This window comes from Symphalangus syndactylus, chromosome 17, assembly GCF_028878055.3.
Source record: "Symphalangus syndactylus isolate Jambi chromosome 17, NHGRI_mSymSyn1-v2.1_pri, whole genome shotgun sequence".
In the NCBI taxonomy this organism is placed as follows: Eukaryota; Metazoa; Chordata; class Mammalia; order Primates; family Hylobatidae; genus Symphalangus; species Symphalangus syndactylus.
This window is the reverse complement of record NC_072439.2, coordinates 46,223,457-46,242,526: the sequence shown is the minus strand read 5'-3', so window position 1 is coordinate 46,242,526 and position 19,070 is coordinate 46,223,457. Positions and strand designations below refer to the sequence as shown.

Genomic DNA, 19,070 nt, shown 5'->3' with positions numbered 1-19,070 from the left:
TTAAAAAAATGAATGAAAAGGAAGGAACAAAACCTCTGAGAAATGTGGGATTTTGTAAAGAGGCCAAATCTACAAATCACTGACATCTCTGAAAGGGACAGGGAGAAAACAAGCAACTTGGAAAACATGTTTCAGGACATCATCCATGAAAACCTCCTCAACCTCACTAGAAAGGCTAACAGTCAAATTCAGGAAATACAGAGGAGCCCTGCAAGATTTAACACAAGAAGATCATCCCCAGGACACATAATTGTTAGATTTTCCAAGATTGAAATGAAAGACAGAATGTTAGAGGCAGCTAGAGAGAAAGGGCAGGTTTCCTACAAAAGGAACCCCATCAGGCTAACAGCAGACCTTTCAGCAGAAACCCTACAAGCCGGAAGGTATTGAGTTCCTATATTCAATATTCTTAAAGAAAAGGAATCTTCAATCAAGAATTTCATAGGCCACCAAACTAAGCTTCCTCAGCAAGGGAAAAATAAGATCCTTTTCAGATAAGCAAATGCTGAGGGAGTTTATTACCACCAGATCTTACAAGAGATCTTGAAAGGAGCATTAAATATGGAAAGAAAACACCATAACCACCCAATACAAAAACACACTTAAGTCCACAGACCAGTGACATTATGTAGCAACCACACTAACAAGCTGGTATAATAACCAGCTAACAACACAATGACAGGATCAAACCTACACATATCAATACTAACCTTGAATGTAAACAGGCTAAATGCCTCATTTAAAAGGCATGGAATGGCAAGCTGGAGAAACAGAACCAAGACCCAATGGTATGCTGTCTTCAAGAGACTCATCTCACGTGCAATGATACTCTTAGGTCCAAAATAAAGGGATGGAGGAAAATCTACCACACAAATGGAAATCAGACAAAAAACAGAGGTTGCAATCCTAATTTCAGACAAAACAGAGTTTAAACCAACAAAGATAAAAAAATGACAAAGACAAGTATTACATAATGGTAAACGGTTCAATTCAACAAGAAGACCTAACTATCCTAAATATATATGGACCCAACACAGGAGCACCCAGATTCATAGAGCAAGCTTTACCTACAAAAAGACTTAGTGGGAGACTTCAGCACTCCACTGACAGTATCAGATAGATCATTGATGCAGAAAATTAACAAAGGTATTCAGGACCTGAACTCAACATTGAACCAAAAGAATCTGATAGACATCTACAGAACTCATTACAATTTAACATCACAACGAAAAGAAATAAAGAAGCAAGAGCAAACCAACCCCAAAGCTAGCAGAAGAGAAGAGATAACCAAAATCAGAGCTGACTTGAAGGAGATCAAGACACAAAAAAATCATCCAAAAGATCAACAAATCCAAGAGTTGTTTTTTGAAAAAAAAAAAAAAAAAAAATAGTAATAATAAGATAGGCCGCCAGCAGCTGGGCATGGTGGCTCACACTTGTAATCCCAGCACTTTGGGAGGCCAAGGCGGGTGGATCACTTGAGGTCAGGAGTTCGAGACCAGCCTGGCCAACATGGTGAAACCCTATCTCTACTAAAAATACAAAAATTAGCTGAGTGTGGTGGCACATGCCTGTAGTCCCAGCTACTCAGGAGGCTGAGGCAGGAGGATTGCATGAACCCAGGAGGCAGAGGTGGCAGTGAACCGAGATCATGCCACTGCACTCCAACCTGGTCGACAGAGCAGAACTTCATCTCAAAAAAAAAAAAAAAAAAAGAAAAGAGGAAAGAAAGGAAAAGACAGGCCACTAGCTAGACTAATAAAGAAGAAAAGAGGGACGATCCAAATAAACACAATTTGAAACAACAAAGGGGATGTTAACCACCTACCCCCCAGAAATACAAACAACCAAGAGACTACTACAAATACCTCTATGCACACAAACTAGAAAGACTTAGAAGAAATAGATAAATTCCTGGACACATACACCCTCCCCAAACTGAACCAGGAAGAAATTGATTCCCTAAACAGACCAATAATGAGCTCTGAAATTGAATCAGTAATAAATAGCCTACCAACCAAAAAAAAAAAAAACCCAAGGACCAGACAGATTCACAGCCAAATTTTATCAGATATACAAAGAGCTGGTACCATTCCTACTAAAACTATTCCAACAATTTGAGGTGAAGGGACTCCTTCCCAACTCATTCTAGGAGGCTAGCATCATTCTGATACCAAAACCTGGCAGAGACACAACAAAAAAACTTCAGGCCAATATCTTTGGTGAACATTGAAGACAAAATCCTCAACAAAATAACTACAAACCGAATCCAGCAGCATGTCAAAAAGCTAATCCACCATGATCAATAGGCTTTATCCCTGGGATTCAAGGTTGTATCAACATATGCAAATCAATAAAGGTGATTCATCACGTAAACAGAACTGAAGACAAAAACCACATGATTATTTCAATAGATGCAGAAAAGGCTTTTGATAAAATTCAATATCCCTTCAAGATAAAAATTCTCAGTAAACTAGGTATGGAAAGACCACACCTCAAAATAATAAGAGCCATCTATGACAAACCCACAATCAACATCATACTGAATGGGCAAAAACTGAAAATATTCCCTGTTGAAAATTGGCATAAGGCAAGGATGCCCTCTCTCAACATTCCTATTCAACATAATGTTGGAAGTCCTGGCCAGAGCAATGAAAGAAAGCGCATCCCAATAGGAAGAGAGGAAGTCAAACTATCCCTGTTTGCAGACAGTATGATTCTATACCTAGAAAACCCCATAGTCTCAGCCCAAAAGCTCCTTCAGCTGATAAACAACTTCAGCAAAGTTTCAGGATACAAAATCAATGTGCAAAAATCACTAACATTCCTATACACTGACAATAGCCAAGCCAAAAGCCAAATCAGGAATGTAATCTCATTCACAATTGTCACAAAGAGAACAGAATACCTAGGAATACAGCTAACCAGGGAGGTGAAAGATCTCTACAATGAGAACTATGAAACACTGCTCAAAGAAATCAGAGATTACACAAATGGAAAAATATTCCACGCTCATGGATAGGAAGAATGAATATCATTAAAATGGCCATACTACCTAAAACAATTTACAGATTCAGTGCTATTCCTATTAAACTACCATTGACATTCTTCATAAATCTAGAAAAAACTATTTTTAAATTTATGTGGAACCAAAAAAGGGCCCAAATAACCAAGGCAATGCTAAGCAAAAAGAGCAAAGCTGAAGGCATCATGCTACCTGACTTCAAACTATCCTACAGGGCTACAGTAACCAAAACATCTTGGACAGCATGGTACTGGTACAAAAGCAGACACTAGACCAATGGAACAGAATAGTGAACCCAGAAATAAGGCCGCACACCTACAACCATTTGATTTTTGACAAAGCTGACAAAAGGAAGCAATGGGTAAAGGACTCCCTATTCAATAAATGGTGCCGGGATAATTGGCTAGCCATATTCAGAAGACTGAAACTGGACCCCTTCCTTACACCATATACAAAAATCAACTCAGTGTGGATTAAATACTTAAATGTAAAACCCCAAACTATAAAAACCCTGGAAGACAACCTAGGCAATATTATTCTGGACATACTAACTGGCAAGGATTTCTTGACAAAGATACCAAAAGCAATTGCAACAAAAGCAGACATTGACAAATAGGATCTAATTAAACTACAGAGCTTCTGCACAAAAAAAGAAACTATCAACAGAGTAAACAAACAACCTACAGAATAGGAGAAAATATTTGCAAGCTATGCATCTGACAAAGGTCTAATATCCAGCATCTATAAGAAACTTATGCAAATTTACAAGAGAAAAACAACCCTATTAAAATGTGGGCAAAGGACATGAACACTTTTCAAAAGAAGACATATGTGTGGCCAACAAACATATGTAAAATGCTCAACATCACTAATCATTAGAGAAATGCAAATCAAAACCACAATGAGACGCCATCTCACACCAGTCATAATGGCTATTATTAAAAAGTCAAAAAATAACATGTTAGCGAGGTCGCAGAGAAAAGGGAATGCTTATACACTTTTGGTGGGAGTGTAAATTAGTTCAGCCACAATGGAAAGCAATGTGGTGATTCCTCAAAGAGCTAAAAGCAGAATTACTATTTGACACAGCAATCCCATCACTGGGTATATACCCAAAGAAATATAAATTGTTCTACCAGAAAGACACATGCACGTGTATGTTCATTGCAGCACTGTTTAAAATAGCAAAGCTAGAATCAACCTGAATGCCTATCAATGGCAGACTGGATTTTTAAAATGTGGTGCATATACACGAGGGGTCCCCAAATGCCAGGGGTCCATGGCCTGTTAGGGATGGGGCTGCACAGCAGGAGGTGAGCGGCAGGTGAGCAAGCATTACTGCCTGAGCTCCACCTCTTGTCAGATTAACGGCAGCATTAGATTCTCATAGGAGCTTCAACCCTATTGTGAAGTGCATATGTGAGGGATCTAGGTTGCATGCTCTTTAACCACTCTGCCACCTCCCATTTCCCCCATCATCCCCCCACCCCTCTGTTGGTGGAAAAAGTGTCTTTCACAAAACAAGTCCCTGGAGCCAAAAATGTTGAGGATTGCTGGTATATACCATGGAATACTATGCATCCATAAAAAAATGATGAGATTATGTCCATTGCAGGAACATGGATGGAGCTGGAGGCCATTATCCTTAGTAAACTAACGCAGAAACAGAAAACCAAATACTGTATGTTCTTACCAGTGGGAACTAGATAATGAGAACACATGGACACAAAGAGGAGAACAATAGACACCAGGTCCTACTTGATGGTGAAGGGTGGGAGGAGGGAGAGGATCAGAAAAAATAACTGTTGGGAACTAGGCTTAGTAGCTGGGTGACAAAATATCTATACAAAAAAACCCTATGGCACGAGTTTACTTATATAACAAACCTGCACATGTACCCTTCAATCTAAAATCAAAAAATTAAAAAGTGACGATATGACCTACTATGTAAGAAGTTCAACTAGCAGTCTGCCATAATCTGCTGCATGTTTTATAATATATCTGTGTATCATCCATCTTTATGTAGAATACAGTCAACTCTCCTCAAGGGAGGTAGATTAGTTTTCTAGGGATGTCATAGTAAGCTACCATAAGCTGGATGGCTTCAACAACAGAAGTTATTGACTCACAGTTCTGGGGGCTAGAGTTCCAAGATCAACGTGTTGGCAGGGTTGCTTCCTCTTTCTTTGACTTAGAGTGGCTGTCTGTATAGTGGATACGTACACAAAGGGATGTACACCCCCTGCGATATTGGGAGTAATATCATCCTCTCCACCTCTGAATATTAGGATAAATATCACAGAAAGGTGTACACCGCCTGCGATACTGGAAGTAATGTCATCCTCTCCCCCAGTGAAAATTCAGAACAATATCATAGAAGGGGTGTACGCCCCCTGCGATGTTGGGAGTAATATCCTCTTCCGCCCTGGACATTAGGAACCATATCACAGGGAAGGTGTACACCTCTGCAATACTGTGAGTAATACCATATTCTTTCCCACTGGATATTAGAAAAAATATCACAGGGGATGTGTAGACCCCCTGTGATATTGGGAGTAATATCATCCTCTCCCCACCTGAATATTAGGAACAAAATCACAGGGCGGTCCTGCGATATTAGGAGTAATATCATGATCTCCCCTTCTGGATATTAGGAACAACATCACAGAAGCGGTGTACACTTCCTGCGATATTGGGAGTAATATCCTCTCACCCCCTGGATATTAGGAGCGATAACACAAGGGGTGTGTATACACTTTGTGATATTGTGAGTAATATCCTCTCCCCCCATGGATATTAGAAACTATATCACAGGGGCGGTGTATACCCCCTGCGATATTGGGAGTAATATCATCCCCTCCTTCCCTGATTATTAGGAACCATATCACTGGGGGTAGGGTGTACATTCCCTACGATATTGGGAGTAATATTCTCTACGTGGATTTTAGGAACAATGTCACGGGGGATGTACAGCCTCTGCGACATTGGGAGTAATACCCGCTCACATCTTGGATAATAGGAACAATATCACAAAGGGGGTATACACACCCTACGATATTGAAAGCAATATCATCAATATACTTCCCAACTGGATATTAAGAACATTATCACAAGGGGAGTGAACACCACCAGTGATACTGGGAGTGATATCATCCTCTCTTCCTCTAAATATTAAGAACAGTATCACAAGGGGGGTGCACCCCCTCTGCAATATAGGGAGTAATATTATTTTCTCCCCCCCTTGCATATTAGAAATAATATCACAAAGGGGGTGTACACCTGCTGCGATATTGGGAGTAATATCCTATTCCCCCATGGATATTAGGAGCAATATCACAAGGTCGGTGTACACCCCCTGCAATACTGGAAGTAATATCTTCTTCTCCACTCCTGGATATTAGAAACAATATCACGGTGGGGGTGGTGTACAGCCTCTGTGATATTGGGAGTAATATCATCCTTTTCCTCCCTGGGTATTAGAAACAATATCACAGGAGGGTGTACACCTCCCCTGCGATATTGGTAGGAATATCATCATCTTTCCCAGTGGATATTAGGAACAATATCATAGGGTGAGTGTACAACCCCTGTGATATTTGGAGTAATATCATTCTCTCCTCTCGTGGATATTAGGAACAATATTACCAGAAGGTGTACACATCCTGCGATATTGCGAGTAATATTATCGTCTCCCCCCTGGATATTAGAAATAATATGACAGGGAAGGTGTACAGCACCAGCGATATTGGGAGCAATATTGTCCTCTTTTCATAGATATTAGGAACAGTATCACAGTGGGGTTGTACACCACCTGCGGTATTGAATGTAATATCATCCTCTCCCCCTGCTGGATATTAGGAATAATATCACAGGGGAGATGTACAACCTCTGCAATATTAGGACTAATATCATCCTCTGCCCCCCTGGATATTAGGAACAATATCGACCGGGCTCGGTGGCTCACGCTTGTAATCCCAGCACTTTGGGAGGCCGAGGCAGGTGGATCACGAAGTCAGGAGATCGAGACCACGGTGAAACCCCGTCTCTACTAAAAATACAAAAAAAAATTAGCTGGGCGTGGTGGCGGGCGCCTGTAGTCCCAGCTACTCGGAGAGGCTGAGGCGGGAGAATGACGTGAACCCGGGAGGCGGAGCTTGCAGTGAGCCGAGATCGCGCCACTGCACTCCAGCCTGGGCGACAGAGCGAGACTCCGTCTCAAAAAAAATAAAATAAAATAAAAAAATAAGAACAATATCACAGAAAACGTGTACATTCACTGTGATATTGGGAGTAATGTTATCCTCTCACCCGCTGGATATTGGGAACAGTATCACAGGGTGGTCGTACACACCCTGCGATGGTGGAAGTAATATCATCCTATCCCCCTTTGGATATTAGGAACAATGTCACAGGGGGTGTGTACACTCACTGCAATATAGGGAGTAATGTCATCTTCTTTACCCTTGGATATTAGGTACAATATCACGGAGGGTGCACACCCCTCTGCGATATTGAGAGTAATATCATCCTCTTTCCCCCTGTCTATTAGAAAAAACATCACAGGGAGAAATACACCCCCTCTGATATTGGAAATAATATCATCCTCTTTCCCCCTGGATATTAGGAACAATATTACTGGGTAGGGGTTGCTGTACACCCACTGCAATGTTGGGAATAATATCATTCTTTTTCCCCCTAAACATTAGGAGCAATATCATAGGGGATGTGTACGCACCCTGCGATATTAAGAGTACCATCATATTCTCCTTCCATTGATATTTTGCACAGTATCTTAGGCGGGGTGTACATCCCCTGCAATATAGGAAGTAATATCATCCTCTCTCTCCCTAAATATTAGGAACAATATCACGGGGAGGGGGTGTGTCCATCCCATGGGACATTGTGAGTAATATCATCCTCTCTCTCCCTGGATATTGGTAACAATATCACAGGAAGAGTGTACACGCCCTGTGATATTGGGAGTAATATCATTTTCTTCCCCACTGAATATTAGGAACAATATCACAGGGTGTATGTAAAACCCCTGCGATATTGGGAGTAATATCAGCCTCTCCCCAACTGGATATTAAAAACGATATCACGGCGGGGGGGTTGTACACCTTCTCTGATATTAGGAGTAATATAATCCGCTCCCCTACTGGGTGTAAGGAACAATACCACAGGGTGGGTGTACACCCCCTGCGATATTGGGAGTAATAACATCCTCTCCCACCCAGGATGTTAGGAACAATATCCCAAGAGTGGTGTCCAGCCCCTGTGATACTAAGAGTAATATCATCCTGTTATCCCCTGGAGATTAGGAGCAATATTGTTGGGGTATACACCCCCTGCGAAATTGGGTGTAATATCATCTTCTCCTCCCCTGGATATTTGGAACAATATCACGGGGGGGTGTATATCCCCTGCGATATAGGGAGTAATATCAGCCTCTTCTTCCTTAGGTATTAGGAAAAATATTACAGGGGGGCTATACACTTCCTGGATATTAGGAGTAATATTATCCTCTCCCCTTCTAGATATTAGGAACAATATCACAGAAGGGATGTACACATGCTGTGATATTGGGAGTAAAATCCGGATATTAGGAACAATATCAATGAAGGGGTATACACCCCCTGTGATATTGGGAGTAATACCATTCTCTCCCCTTCTGAATATTAGCAACAATATCACAGGGGGTTAAACACCCCTTGCAGTATTGGGAGTAATATCATCCTCTCCCCACCTGGATATTGGGAACAATATCACAGGGAGGTGTACACCCCCTGCGATTTGGGGAGTAATATCATCCTTTTCCTTCCTGGATATTATGAAAAATATCACCGGTGAAGTGTACACCCGCTGCGATATTGGAAGGACAATCATCCTCTTTCCTCTGGATATTACGAACAAGATCACATGAGGGGGTGGGGGTGTACACACTCTGCGATATTGAAAGTAATAGCATCCTCTTTGCTTTTGGATATTAGGATCAATATCACAGAGGAGTGTATAACCTCTCCCCCCCCAGATATTACGAACAATACCACCGGGAGAATGTACATCCTCTGCGATATTGGGAGTAATACATCCTCTCCCCCGCCCTTGCATATTATGAACAATATCACAGAGGGGTGTACTCCTCTGCGATATTGGGAATAATATTATCCTCTCCTCCCCTGGATATTACGAACAATATCATAGGGGGCGTACATAATACACAAACAATTACAGACAATATCACAGAGTCGTGTACACCTCCTGCGATATTGGGAGTAAATTAATCCTCTTTCCCCCTGGATATTACCAACAATATCACGGGGCGGGGGTGAACACACTCTGTGATATTAGGAGTAATATTATTCTCTCCACTTATGGATATTAGGAACAATATCACAGAAGAGGTGTACACTTGCTGCGATGTTGGGAATAGTATCATTCTCTCCCCCCCACCCCGAATATTAGGAACAATAAAATAGAGGTGGTGTACACCCTGTGCGACATTGGGAGTAATATCATCCTCTCCCCCTAACCCCCGGATATTAAGACTATCACGGGGGATGTACACCCGCAACGATATTGGAGTGTACACTCCCCATGATATTGGGAGTAATATTACTCTCTCTCCTTCTGGATATTACGAACAATACCACAAAAGGGTGTACACCTCCTTTGATATTGAGAGTAATTTCATCCTCTCCCCCCCACCCCGGATATTAGGAAGAATATCACAGGAGGGTGTACTACCCCTGCGATATTGGGAGTAATATCATCCTCTTCCCCCTGGATATTACGAAAAATATCACCGGGGGGTTTACACCATCTGCGATGTTGGGAGTAATATCATCCTTTCGGTCCCTGGATATTACCAACAATATCACAGGGTGGTGTACACCTCTTGCCATATTAGGAATAATATAATCCTCTCTTCCTTTGGATATTACGAGCAATATCACAGAGGCCTGTACACCCCCTTTGATGTTTGCAGTAATATCATCGTTTCCGTCACGGGATATTACAAACAATATCACAGAAGGATATACATCTCCTGTGATATTGGGAGTAATATCATCCTCTCCCCTGCTGAATATTATGAACAGTATCTTGGGGGGGCGGTTACACTTCCTGGGAAAATGGAAGTAATATCATCCTCTCTCCCACCCTGGGTATTACGAATACTCTCACAGGGGGGTGTACACCCCTGCGATATTGGGAGTAATATTCTCTCTTCCACTGGATATTAGGAACTATATCACAAGGGGGTGTACACCGCCTGCAATATTAAAAGTAATATCATCCTCTTCCTCTCTTTCCTCCCTGAATATTACGAACAATATCACAGGCGGGTGTACATCCCCTGTGCTTATATCCAACTGTTCAATCCCATCTCCTGTCACTCCACTCTATGATCTTTTCACTTCAATCATTCTGGGTATTTGTTTATTTACTGTTTAAACCTCAGTTTGTTTACATCTGGGCTTTCAAAGTTTTTCTTCCTCCTATATTACTCTTTTCTTTTCTCTACAACTCATCATTTAAGTATCGTCTAGGATGCCCTTCCTTCAGGATTTCCTTCCTCAGCCCTCCAGACTGGGTGATATCCCCTGGTACACACCCTTGTAGAGCCCTGTGCTTCCTTTTTCATACCATGTGTTCAGCAAATATTTATTAATGTGGGCACCATTATATGAATGGGAGATACAGCAGTGAAGGCAACAGACAAAAATCTCCATCCTTATAGAGCTCTGTTCAGAAGGCAAAACATTACCACTTCTCTCTTTGGGGCTTAAGATTGGTCTGAGAATTCCCTATTTAATAAATGGTGCTGGGAAAACTGGCTAGCCATATGTAGAAAGCAGAAACTGGATCCCTTCCTTACGCCTTATACAAAAATTAATTCAAGATGGATTAAAGACTTACATGTTAGACCTAAAACCATAAAAACCCTAGAAGAAAACCTAGGCAATACCATTCAGGACATAGGCATGGGCAAGGACTTCATGACTAAAACACCAAAAGCAATGGCAACAAAAGCCAAAATTGACAAATGGGATCTAATTAAACTAAAGAGCTTCTGCACAGCAAAAGAAACTACCATCAGAGTGAACAGGCAACCTACAGAATGGGAGAAAACTTTTGCAACCTACTCATCTGACAAAGGGCTAATATCCAGAATCTACAATGAAATCAAACAAATTTACAAGAAGAAAACAAACAACCCCATCAAAAAGTGGGCGAAGGATATGAACAGACTCTTCTCAAAAGAAGACATTTATGCAGCCAAAAAACACATGCAAGAATGCTCATCATCACTGGCCATCAGAGAAATGCAAATCAAAACCACAATGACATACCATCTCACACCAGTTAGAATGGCCATCATTAAAAAGTCAGGAAACAACAGGTGCTGGAGAGGATGTGGAGAAATAGGAACACTTTTACACTGTTGGTGGGACTGTAAACTAGTTCAACCATTGTGGAAGTCAGTATGGCGATTCCTCAGGGATCTCGAACTAGAAATATCATTTGACCCAGCCATCTCATTACTGGGTATATACCCAAAGGATTATAAATCATGCTGCTATAAAGACACATGCACACGTATGTTTATTGCGGCACTATTCACAATAGCAAAGACTTGGAACCAACCCAAATGTCCAACAACGATAGACTGGATTAAGAAAATGTGGCACATATACACCATGGAATACTATGCAGCCATAAAAAATGATGAGTTCATGTCCTTTGTAGGGACATGGATGAAGCTGGAAACCATCATTCTCAGCAAACTATCGCAAGGACAAAAAACCAAACACCACATGTTCTCACTCATAGGTGGGAATTGAACAATGAGAACACGTGGACACAGGAAGGGGAACATCACACACCGGGGACTGTTGTGGAGTGGGGGGACGGGGGAGGGATAGCATTAGGAGATATATCTAATGCTAAATGGCGAGGTAATGGGTGCAACACACCAACATGGCACATGTATACATATGTAACAAACCTGCACGTTGTGCACATGTACCCTAAAACTTAAAGTATAATAGTAATAAAATTAAAAAAGATTGGTCTGAAAATTAAATTGGCATGAGACAGATTAGCAGAAAACACACACACATTTATTTAATATACATTTTACATGGCATGGGAGCCCTCATAAGGAAATGAAGACTCAAAGAGGTGACAAAATCCAAGTGCTTTTATATTAGGTAGCAAAGAGAGGTGATTGTGGAAAAGTAGTTAAAATGCATGGGGAGCCTAAAGAAAGATAAAAATTATTTTAACAAGGTCTGTTCATACAGAATTCTTTCAGTCTCACTTACTGTCCTAATTATAAGAATGTTTATTTTCTCCTGGTATAAGGGGGGCATATCTCACATGGGAATCTCATCTTCTGTTTTTAGGAAAAGGAAGGGGGACTCAAAATGTCCTTCTTGCATATGCTGTTCTTCAAATACCTTTAACTCAAAACAGTCAATACGCCAGAATGGCATATTTAGGGTGGTGTGTTCTGAACTCCTTCAGCTTACACTCATCATACTTGGAGTCAATTGTTTACTTTTTGTATCATCTGTTAGACTCAGCTTCATGAGAGCAGGGAACGTATCTATCTTATTTACCATTTTGTATCCCTCTACCTAGTATTGCAGCCTGACACATCGTAGGTATTTAGTGAATATTTGTCAAATAAATAAATGTTATAAGAGGTTGGAGGTTCACTCGGACTGGTGATATCTATAACCTGGGGGTTTGAAAATGCCCCAGCAGAGAGTTTTGGCATGGCCACTGGCACAGAACTAATCATCAAACTTGGGAAGCTACAAAACCTGCTAGGGATTATGATTTATCTAAAAATGTGGCTTGACCTGTAAGGTGGACACATTTCAGGCTTTCTAAGCCAAATACTAATTTTAAATGTGTTTTTTTTATTTTAATGTTGAAGAGAGTAGGATGGATCAAGAACAAAAGCACCACAGCCCTAGTGAGCCGATGGAAGCTTTGGCTGGCCTCCATAAATGCTCATTGTAGAGAGCATTTTAAAAGCAATCTTACATTTGTTTGAATGCTTACATTTGCAGAATGCTTAGCATGTTGATTTCTTTTATCTCTGTATCTATTAGAATGAGAGAACAGAACTAAGGGGGAAAACTAATTTTCCTTTCAAAAATGTATTATTCTGCAAATTAGTTTTAAAACTACAAATAAATACTGGTTTGGAATGAGAAGCTTGAAAGAATGAAGAACCCTTCACTTCTAGACTGTAAATTCCTTTAGGACAGGGTCTGTACCACATTCATCTTTGAATCCTCAGAACTGAGCATAGATCCTGACAATAATAATTATCCAGAAGTATTATTTTTAAAAATTTATTTTAATTAATTTATTTTTCTAGAGATGGTGTCTCGCTACATTGCATGGCCTCAAGTGCAGTGGCTATTCATAAGTGCAATTGTAGTGTTCTATAGCCTTGAACTCCTGGGCTCAAGAAATCCTCCTGCCTCAGCCTCCTGAGTATCTGGGACTACAGGTGTGGACCACCATGCCCAGCTCATATTTTTGTTTGTTTGTTTGTTTGTTTTGTCATGAATTAAGAAATACAGTCTCTTGAGTAAGAAAAACATCAAATAGCTTATTTTAGTAAAGACACCAAAAATAATTAATTAGCTAAAGCTTTCATTTTTATAGATTATTTTGATACTGTAGATATAACCAGGAAAAGTCAACCAAAATAAAATGAAAAAATTTTAATTAGATTGCATTATAATATATATTTACAGCTTGCCTACCTCTGTAAGAAAATCATGCAATAAAATAAAACATACAAAGCAAAACCATAAAAGGGAAACTAGAGAAGAAAATTACATTAAGAAAACATCCTTGAGAAAAGTCATAGCAATTTAACATGACACTTGGCTCTGAGTTTCCTGTAAGCCACCGTGAAGAGGAAAACATGATGAAATACACACTTCTTATCGTCCAATAGAGGGAAAGATTGTAGTTCAACAGGAAAGACAAATTTTTTCCTGGCCCTGAGATAATTTATCATATCTGTACTTATATAGATGACATGGAGAAAAATAGAAACAGGATCCTGAATGTCAATTTTACAAATAAATATGAAAGACAAAATACATGTGAGACCATTTCTGTTTTCAGGAGTGAGTGAGAGATGAGGACGTAACATTCATCATGGTGCTACAAAAGCTGTTTCCTAAAGGTAAGATGGAGTAGTTTTGTTTCTTTGGAATGATACTGTGTAAAACTTGGAGAGGATTAGGAACCGAATATTGGCCAGGCATGGCAGCATGTCCCTATAATCCCGGCACTTTGGGAGGCTGAGGAGGGAGAATCACTTGAGGCCAAGAGTTCAAGACCAGTCTGGGCAACATAGCAAGACCCTGCCTCTCAATTAAAAAATTAGCCAGGCTTGGTGGCACACTCCTGTAATTCCAGCTACTCAGGAGGCTGAGGCAGGAGGATCCCTTGAGCCCAGGATTAGGAGGCTGCAGTGAGCTATGGTTGCACTACTGCAGCCATAGCCTGGGAGATAGAGTGAGATCCTGCTGCTTAAAAAAAAGAAACACAATATTTTGTATCTTCCTTAGTTATGTGTATCTTGAAGTACTAGGGCCAGTCAAGGTGCATCAGAAGCTAGGGGTGGGGTGGTGCATGAGTTCGTAGAGGCTTGGAGGGTGTAGGGAGAAATAGGCCATGGGGAAGAGCTCTGAGCCTTCATCTCTGCTCCTGTCTCTGCTCCAACCAGTGATGTTTCTCTATTCCAGGTTTTAAATTTTCAGGTCCTTGTAAGATTTCCTTTGAAAGGAAAGGTCTGCTGGAAGATGGGCAAATCTGCAGTATTAGACATGTTTATTGATGAAGCTTTCCCTGACCACCCTATTTAAAAAGCACCCACTTGCCCTGGTCCAGCACTCCTTATCTGCTTTCCCTGCTTTGTTTTTCTCAACAAAGCTTACTGACATTCAATTTACTATATAATTTACTTCTTTATTTTGTGTATGGGTCAGGGTTAGAGCAGGAAACAGTACCCTCAAACTGGATGACTTGGGACAGTGTAATGAAAGAGTGGTTAACAAAGGTGTGGGCAGGGTTTAGGGAAGCCTCAGAGGGCTGCTGTAATGTGATGGGACCAGCAGCCATGGTGGTGGTGGTGGTGGGAGCCATTGCCACCCCAATGCCTATAGAGTCAAAGGGAGAGAACAGTTACCAGGACAGAGAGAGGCACCTAGAGAGGATAGCAATGTGGAGCGGGCTGCCTCTGGGAGAAGGATGCAGCCATCCCTCGATGAGTCAACTCAACTTGTCAACTCCTCTTGTTCTCTGATCTCTTTCAAGTTCCTCCCATTGGCTAAATCTACCTGGAGGCAGAAGAGAAAGTGAGCTTATGGATGCAGTCTATACAGATGGGCCTCGCAGGGCACAGATCAGAGTGGAGAGTGGACCAGGAGGTGCAAACGGACGATGTCTTCTATATTTCATTCGTCTTTTTCCTCCCACTAAAACATAAGTTCTATGAAGGATGGGATTTTTTTTTTTTTAGATGGGGTCTCGCTCTTGTTGCCTAGGCTAGAGTGTGGTGGCACAGTCATAGTTCACTGCAGCCTCAAACTCCTGGGCTCAAACAATCCTCCCACCTCGGCTTCCCAAAGCACTAGGATTACAGGTATAAGCCACTGCGATTATCTGCTTCCATCTCTTGCATACCTTGTGCTTGGATGAGTGCCTGGCTCAGTGTTGGCGCTCGATAAATATTTCTTCAGTAAAGGAATATCAGTTGTTTTCATGTGAGTTTCAAAACTCAACTACAGTAGTGTAGTCACCACAGTCTATTTATATCACCACAGGAGACACTTTTTAAATTTGTTCTGTCTCCCTGATTTATATGAGTAATGGTTAACACTCTCTTCTCTCTCTCTCTCTCTCTACATATATATATATATATATATATACACCCACATATATATATATACATATATGTAATGTATATAGTTTGTATATGTGCTTGTAGTCCCCAAATTAGTATATATAAAATTATTAAATTATTATATTATTATATTATTAACTCTTTTGAAATGGTCTTCAGCTAGATTTTGAGTAACCATATTTAGAGGAAAAACCTCCTACACAAGTATTTTCTGTTTATTAACATAATTCAAGTCATTAAATCATCTTTATTTCACATGTCTCTCATGCTGCCAAGGACAGCATTATCTTCTTAAGTCCTATGCCTTCCAATACAGAAATAATCATAGCATAAAACATCAAGTACAACAACATTTATCCTATTAAACTCTTAAAGATTTATCACAGAAACAGCTGTTTTGAACACACTTCTGCTAGGGCAAAAAATAAAAACAAAGGTCAGTGACTTATTTGAATGGACAGATGGGTCATAGTATATTCCTTCATGGTGATCTAATTTGGTCTCTGACAGGCTGTAAAAAGAAGTGACTCAGAATACAATGTCCTTCATTGACAGAAATGTGGGGCTCCAGGGGACGGGCTTCTCTACCTACCCTGCCCCAGGGGCTGGGCAAGTGATGAGGTCTCCCTCTTTAGATACAAATATCAGACAGTCTGGGAATTACAAAGACCAGGAGCAACACCTTGAGTCACCTCAGGGGGTCTCTAGGAAACCAGTGCCATCTGTCAGTGTCAGAGAGGCTCAATTCAACATGGCAGGCATGGCTGAGAAAATGAGCAGGTGTCTGCTGCCCTGGCAGAATCTGTGGAAGAGTCTCGAGACTGGGGTTCCATAGATGGCACTCCCTCTAAGGCAATTTTGGAATATCACGACAGGACTCTATCAAAGTGAGTGTGGTAGATTGTATTATTGTTCTAAATGTGTGCTGCCTTTCGATGGGGTACTGCTCCCCAACACTGCTTCTCCATGGGGTACTGCTCCCCAAAGGAGGCTTTCACATTCTCTCTCTGTTTATATCAGGAATGATCATGTGACTTGTGTTGTTGGTGAAGTGGGGACAGATATTTCTGTTCTGTGTGCTTCATTTTGTTACTGAAACACCAGGGGTTTGATCTAGGTCCTGCTGCTTGCCTCACAGAAAGCCAGTCACTGAGACAATGAGTGTCAGGGAAGAAGGTTTTGAGTGCTGCAGCCGAGGAGATGGGAGATCACTCTAAAATACATCTCCCTGACTAACTAAGATCAGGGGTTTATATAGCAGGAAAGAAATGTAATTACATGCAGGAAAACAAGGATCAAGGAGGGGTAAGAAAGAGGAGTTGGTCAACAGGAAACAGGTGGTTGGTTAGGTGATCATGACGGTGAGGTGTCTGGTGTCTCATTGTCCAGATGTGGTGATCTGGTGAGTTTCAGTTCCCTGATACTATCTGGGAGGCCTGATGGTTGGTTTCCTGAGAAAGGAACTTAGATAAGACAATTGTTACTTTCTCAAATTTGAAGGCTGAGAGGGTCAATTTCTATGTTTATTCAAAAGAAACCATAAACATTAGTTTGATGGAACAATTGTCCAGTTTCAATTTGCCTGTGCCAAAGACAATGTTCCTCAAGGAGTTTGTTTTATTAGCTGAGGTCCTGAAGTAAAGACACATGCCCACCCACAATGAACATATAATATGAATGGGAAATAAACCTTTATTGTTGCAAGACACTGAGATTTTGGGGGTCAGTTTTTGCCACAGCATAACTTAGGCTATGCTGACTGATAAAAGGAAGTCACGTCTCTCCCTGTCCCTATTTATTCATCCTCTGACACATAACGGTTATCACGGGCAAATAACTTGTGGAGCTCACTAGCCATATAAAATGATAACACAATGAAGGCTGAGGAAGATGAAGCAGGAACTGTCAGGTTAATGGAGAGTTAGCAAGACACAATCATTGCCTACCAAGAAATAATTTTAACTTGAAAGTAGCCTGAGCCAGGGTATGTTGCTTGCTTCAGAGGCTGTAATTGGCTCCTGCTGATCATTTGAGGTTTTTGGATGATGCATCGAAAGGAGGACAGCAGGGAACTGTTACAGCAGTCTATGCCCAAGACATGGAAAGCACTAGCATGCCTGGGCAATAAGTACTGGCACAATGTAACAATAACATCTGGAATGGGCACTCCAGAAGGACAAATACTGGAAGCTGCAGGAGGTGGAAGCATTAAAAACTGTCAAGTACAGGGCAGACAGGATAACTTAATAGGTGAGCTCAGTCCTCTCCAGGGCTGATAAGTCCCATCACTCTCCCTTTCTACAGTCACTCCTCCTAAGAGACATATAAATCATATCCAGTGACCTAATAAAATAATAAGATTTGTCTGAGTTTTGACAACAGAAAATAATAGAGGACCTCAATTTCAGAGGGAGAGAAATAGGAGGCATTTTAAAACTGCTTTCTCACTAGAATAGGGGAAATCTGGAGATGAACAAAATGTTATCCTCTATCCACAAGTTGTCAGTTTTCTGAAAATACCCACAAATCTGTGATACTTCATAGAAGATACAGAAAAGAGGTTCAGTGAGATTGCTTTTCTGCTATACATTGTCTCTGTAAGGTGCTTGAATGGTCTTTTTCTGGTATGAGATTAATTTATTGGAGATTAAACTTTCTTTCTTTTTCTCTCTCTCTCTCTCTTCCTTTCTTTCCTTGCTTTTTTTTTTCTTTTTTCTTTTTTTTTTGCACTGTGGCATGTGGAAAGAGTGGGTTTTTAAGTGAAGCCATCTGAGTTTGAATCCCAGCTCTGCTTTCTAGGCCCATGACATTGGCAAGGTACTTAATTTCCCTGAGTCAGTTTCTTCAATAATGTTGTTATGAGCAATTCAATGAAACAATGTAGTAAGGTACTTTGCAAAGAGCCTGACACTTAAGAGCTCAATCCTTGTTGGTTTCCTTCTTTAGTCTTTTAGCAATATTTAAAGATGAGAGAGGATTTATGCTGCTAGTGTAGGTTACTCCTGGTATGTTGACTGTAAGGTGCATTTGGTAATCATTATAATTAAAAGAATAGGTGACTACTGAGTATACCGATTGCTCCATTAGTTTATCTAC

The 19,070-nt window shown here is 40.8% G+C and overlaps 1 long non-coding RNA gene across 2 annotated transcripts in view; it reads left to right on the top strand.

The window, feature by feature from the left end:
• The window catches only part of LOC129467035 (uncharacterized), a 116,172-nt gene that overhangs the window by 47,930 nt on the left and 49,172 nt on the right, over window positions 1-19,070 (top strand). For both annotated transcript variants that reach the window (XR_008652235.2, XR_010116420.1), the window contains exon 4: window positions 14,189-14,249. This is a non-coding gene — a long non-coding RNA (uncharacterized lncRNA). The remainder of the gene's footprint in view (window positions 1-14,188; window positions 14,250-19,070) is intronic.